We start from the raw sequence: 6000 nt of genomic DNA on the forward strand, positions 1-6000 counted from the left end.
CTCAGCCTCCTTTCCTCCAAGCTAGACAAACCCAGGGTCCTCAGCCTCTCCTCACAGGACATGTCTTCCAGCCCCTTCATCATCTTTGCTGCCCTCCAGAATTGCCCCTTGAGCTCCCCCAAGCCCAAGCAGGACATGGAGCCCGTACCCCATTCTCCAGCATATACATGTTGATGAGGTGGGCCAGCATGGACACGTTCAAGTATCATCAAGTATCATCATGCACGTACACGTCCTTCTTAAATTGTGATACCCCAGAACTGCTTGCAGTACCAAAGGTGAGGCTGCACCATCACAAAATACAGCAGGGCAATCTCCTCTTCTTGACTGGCTGGTTATACCGTGTCTGGTGCATCCCAAGGTGCAGTTTGCCCTCTCAGGTGCCAGGCACAGTGCTGGCTCTGTTGACCCTGCTGACAACCAACATCCCTGCGCCCCTTTCTGCAGGGCTGCTCTCCAGCCACTCCTCTCCTAATTTATACTTGTGTCTGGCATGACTGCATCCCAGGGGCAGATTATGGGGTTTGCTTTTGTTAAACTTCATGCCATGGATGACTGCCCAGTCCTCCAGTCCATCTAGACACCTCTGCAAGGCCTCATGTTCCTCAAGAGTCAGCAGCACCTCCCAGTTTAGTATCATCAGCAGACTTACCAATGGTTCATTCAACTCCTGCATCCAGATCATTGATAAAATATTGAACAGAGCTGCCCTCAGATTGAGCCCTGAGGAGCACCACTGGTGTCCAGTCACCAGCCAGATGTGGCCCTATTCACTATATCCCTTTGATCCCTGCCAGTTGTTCACCCAGCACACTGTGTACTTGCTCATCTCACAGTTGGGCAACTTGACCAGAATACTGTGAAGGACAATATCAAAACCCTTAAAACCCAGAAAAGCTACATCCACCACTTCAGGTGACTTTCTCATAGAAGGGTATCAAATTAATCAGACAGGACTTTCACCTCTTGAGCCCATTTTGACTGCACCTGATAACTGCACTGCCCTTTAAATGCCTCTCAGTAGCAATTTCAGTGCCCATAAAAGGAAGGTCACTGTTCCACAGTCATGGTCCTCCAGCTGAGAGGACCGGGCAGCCCAAGGTCTATCGTTAGCATTAAAAATTGAGGCCAAAAAAAAAGCATTGAAAATTCTGTGAGCCGTCTTTCAGTGTTAGAGGTAACTGGTGAAGCACATCCACGTGTCTAGACTAGGAAAAATGAGTGTTGAAGACCTCAGTCTAGTCTCAGGCATCTTTCAGTGTGCACGGAAGAAAGGGAATGCCAGGAGCAGATGATATCAAAGAGCATCTAGCTTAACACAGCATACTTTGGGAAGCAGAAGCATAAGCAAACTGTCTCCCTGAGTGTCAGCCTGGAGAGATGCTTCACACAGAAACCTATCCCGAATGAACAGTGATAGCTATCCACTGTTCTGCCTTCTTACTCACACCCATTTTCTTAGCCACATTCACATTAGATCAAGAGCCTCACAGCTGTAGCAGTGGCACACAATATTCAAGTCAGCCTTAATAAAAGACCATTCTGAAATGCTCTGCCTCCTGACAGGTCAGTACCTGAGTGTGACAAATTAATCTTGCAGCATCTAATGGGCAACTCCTGAAGAGCTGCTGTTCTAAGAAAAAGACCCACACAGTGAAGAGTCACAGAGGAATTGCAACAAGAGGAATTATGTCACAACAGTAAAGACAGAAACAAGGAGTGTTATAAAAGAGTCTCTTCCAACAGGAGGGACTCTGGAGAAGTAGAAGGTGACTTGCTACAAAATTCTATGGTGTAGCTCAAAAGCGTTTGAACTGGAAACAGCATAGCCCTGCATTACCAGTGGGTGTCATTCACTGGCCAGGGAGCTTTTTTCTGTCTCTAGCAAATGGTTCTGTGAACTGCTGCAAAGAAACTACTACAGTCCCTGCGGCAGCACCAGAGTGTAGCTGAGCATCCCTCAGTGATGATCAGGATATACCCACAGAATTAATGCTTGCCCTCCTTCTGTGCAGGATGAGCTCAGAGTCTCCAGATCAAGAACAGACCCAGTGGATGTTTTACCTTTTTGACTGATGTCCACCTTTATGCAGAGTGCCTTTCACATCCTCTGTATACATGCAGTGACCACTTCTTAAACTTGTGACAAAAACGAAAGAACACTTTTTAATGTGAGAAAATTTATGCCCAGGTCCTCAGTAATTTGCCTGTTTCAAAAATCAAGCTAGCATGAAACTGTATTTCACATTCTCGTAAAAGCAAAGAGCGCATCCTGGTCTGTGCACAAAGCTGCTAGTGGTGTTCTGTGGAAATGTCATGATATGCTTCTTCTGTTTTCATGTTTTTCTAGGTCTGTGCTGTCAAAGAGAGAACACTGGGCTAGATGGATCTTTGGTCTAACGTGAGTTTAACATCTTTGTCAGTGACATGGCCAGTAGGATTGAGCACCCTGAGCAAGTTTGCTGACAACCCTGAGCTGTGTGGTGCAGTTGACACACTGGAGGGAAAGGATGGGATCCAGAGGGACCTGGACAGGCTGGAGAGGTGGGACCATGTGAACCTCAAGGAGTTCAACAAGGCCAATTGCAAGGTCCTGCCTCTGGGTCAGGGCAATCCCAAGCACCCACACAGGCTGTGGGAGAGGGGCTGGAGCAGCCCTGGGGAGAAGGCCTTGGGGTGTTGGATGATGAGAAGCTCCTCATGACCCTGCTTCAGGGTGCACTTGAGCCCAGACACCACCCACCCGCCCCGCCCCATGTGCTGGGCTGCACCCCCAGAGCGTGAGCAGCAGCTCAGGGAGGGGATCCTGCCCCTCTGCTGCGCTATGGGGAGACCCCCCCCTGCAGCCCTGATCCAGCTCTGGGGCAGCAGCACAAGAGGGACGTGGAGCTGCTGGAGCGAGGCCAGAGGAGGGCCAAAGTCTGCAGAATTTTTCAGTTCTTAGGCAGAAGCTCTTCCCTGGGAGGGTGCTGAGGCGCTGGCACAGGGTGCCCAGAGAAGCTGTGGCTGCCCCATCCGTGGCAGTGTTCAAGGCCAGGTTGGACACAGGGGCTTGGAGCAAGCTGCTCCAGTGGAAGGGGTCCCTGCCTGTGGCAGGGGGTTGGAACTGGAGGAGCTACAAGGTCCCTCCCAGCCCAAACCATTCTATGGTAGCCATAGAACTACAGAATCACAGCAAGGTTGAGGTTGGAAGGGACCTTTGGAAATCATCAGGTTCAAGCCCCATGCTCATGCAGTATCAAGGAGCTATAGATCTCCTCAGTGAACTTCTTTGTACTTGTATGTGCAAATCAGTTTAGCCCATTGATCTTATAAGCCATTTATTATTGCTAGACTACTGTTAATTATCTTCTAATGTTTTCATCTTGTATCTCACACATGTAAAAGAGAATTTTGACCAACTATTCCTTCTTGGCATCACTAAAAGTTTTTCTATCTTCATATAACATAAATTCACAAAACTGCTCTATGCTGGATTTCTTTTGTTCTTAATTTACTTCAAAGCCAAAAGCATGCCATTTTTATGCTTTTGTGCTGTCAGGGGTTTATTCTTTCTTTTTCCTTGGCTTCACTTTTACATAACTTAGTAATTATGTCACTTAGAAATTCTCTATTTCCCCTTCCCAGCTCCCTCCTTTTCTGTTTGCAGGGTACAGATTTGACTTATGCTGAAAGCAGACACATTCCCACAATTAAAGCTTTGGGTTTTTTTGTGGTTTTTTTTTTTTTGCAATCCATGTTATTGTAACACTGAATATTCTGCTCCTTGAAAACCTCCAATCCTTGAATTTTGTTGAATTCTGTCTTGCAGTTCTAAGACCTGCAGTCTAATTTCATGTGTCTACACATCATGTAGATATTTGGGATAATGGGATCTCTGTGGGATGATCTATTACGAGTCCCAAGCAGCAACAATATTATGAGTCTATTATGAGTCCCAAGTAGCAACAGATAGATTGTGATTTCTGAGAGCTCTTCATGCACAAGTAGCAGTGCAACGCAGCACTGCCAGTTGACATTGCTGCAGGGCAAAAATTCAAATGCTGCTTATCTTTGGGGTTTTAGATCAATCCAGTTTGTCTGTATCCCCTACTTCATACTGGGGCCGTCAGTTCAGGAAAGCCATGTCTATTTTGCTTGGTCAGTTGTCAGGGTCTGATACTCTCTGACCAAGTTCTTTTAGATATGCCACACTATTAAAGGAGGGTTTAAAACCGTTTGCCAAAAGATTTACTTACTCGAAGGTATCTGACATTACACTGGGATTTGTTTAGCAGAGGGATACAGCATATACTGAAATCACAATGTAAGTGTAATACAGCAACATACAGTTGAACCTCAATACGAATGTGATTCCCATTACTAGTCTCTGTATGCTCACTGTCATGATGATGGGCAGCCACAGTTCAATACTTCTTCATATTCCCATTAAAACATGATGCATCTGTCTAAACTTACTTTAAATATATTAAGATGTCTCAGTGAGAAAATTTGTCAGAAGGAATATTTGAGGGTCAGTGTTGCTTCAGTGGTTTTGGTGATTTAAAAGTAAAGTCATTGCTGATAAAGTTGTAGATGATACACTGAAAAAGTAAGAAACAATGAACTAGTAAACTGGATCCTCTCAAACAAGTTTGCTCTTAACAGAGCCAAATGCAAAGATTTCCATGATTATGGGACTGCCCAGACAAAAAAAAAAACAGTAGTGAACTTCACTTTACACTTCAATGTAAACTGAAGCTCAAGCTAGCTTTGAATTCATGGAGAGGAAAGAAATGACTGAATCTGACCTGAATGAATGCACCCACGAGTGATGAGGGAGCTGGATGCCAGCACTATGAGGCCACTCTCCGTTATCTTTTACAAGTCTTGGTGCCTGGGGTGTTCCTGAGGACTGGAAGAAAGCAATTATCACTCCTGTCTTCAGGAAAGGCAAAGAAGATCCAGGGAGCTACAGGCTGATCAGCCTCACCTCAGCCTCTGGGAAGCTGATGGAGCAAATGTCCCTGTAAACTATTTCCAAGGAAGCAAGAAGGTGAACAGGAGCAGCCAGCAAAGCTTAACTGACCTGATGTCCTTCTACCATGAGATGACTGGACATACAAGGGGAGAGCAGTGGTTATTGTTTGCTTGAACTTTAGGAAGGGTCTAGTTGTCCTTGCTTTGAGCAGGGGAGGTGGATTAGTTGTAAATGTCCCTTACAACTTCAATTACTCCGTGATTCAATCCTTCTTATGGCCATATATATTCTGGTTTGGAGGTACCCAATCCCTGATTGTGAAATAAATCTGAGCAAAACCAAGGACTGTAATGAACTTCCTCAGTTTTCAGCATTATTTCCTTTACTTTTCTATGTCCTGTTTTTCCTTCATTTATTGTGGAGAACAGTTATATGGACATAAACCACTTTTCCCACTGTTCCTTAAGGTATCCCACCTCACTGACACCATCAAATTGAAACACAAGATTCCATCTAAACATACAAAAAGATTTTCTCCTGTGAGGGAGGTAAAACACTGGATCAGGTTATGCAGGGATATTGTGTAGTCTCCTGCCTTATTGATATTCTGAACGAAAATGGACACAGTCCTAAGCAACCTGCTGTAGTTGACATTGCCTTGAACAAAGGAACTGGACTAGAAGTCCTTCAGGTATTCCTTTCATCTTCATCTATTCTAGGATTCTAGGATTCTGCTGGCTTTCCAACAGCACAAAACACTGTCATTCCCACTCAACAGTAAGAGGACAGTCATCTAGTACACTGGCATCAGGAAGAATAATCAGAGTCATAAAATCATAGAATCATAGAATGGTTTGGCTTAGAAAGGACCTTTAAAAATCATCTAGTCCAACCTTCCTTGCCATGGGCAGGGACATCTTTCACTAGATCAGATTGCTCAAAACCCCATCTGACCTGACCTCGAACACCTCCAGTAACCAGCTGGGTTAAGCACTTCTTAGGACACCTTTAGTAGCACCTACATGGTATGTTTTTTTCTC

The sequence above is a fragment of the Pezoporus flaviventris genome, unplaced genomic scaffold (assembly GCF_033815535.1).
Source record: "Pezoporus flaviventris isolate CSIRO_AGI_PZ_B2104156 unplaced genomic scaffold, CSIRO_AGI_Pfla_v1 ptg000168l, whole genome shotgun sequence".
Classification (NCBI taxonomy): domain Eukaryota; kingdom Metazoa; phylum Chordata; class Aves; order Psittaciformes; family Psittacidae; genus Pezoporus; species Pezoporus flaviventris.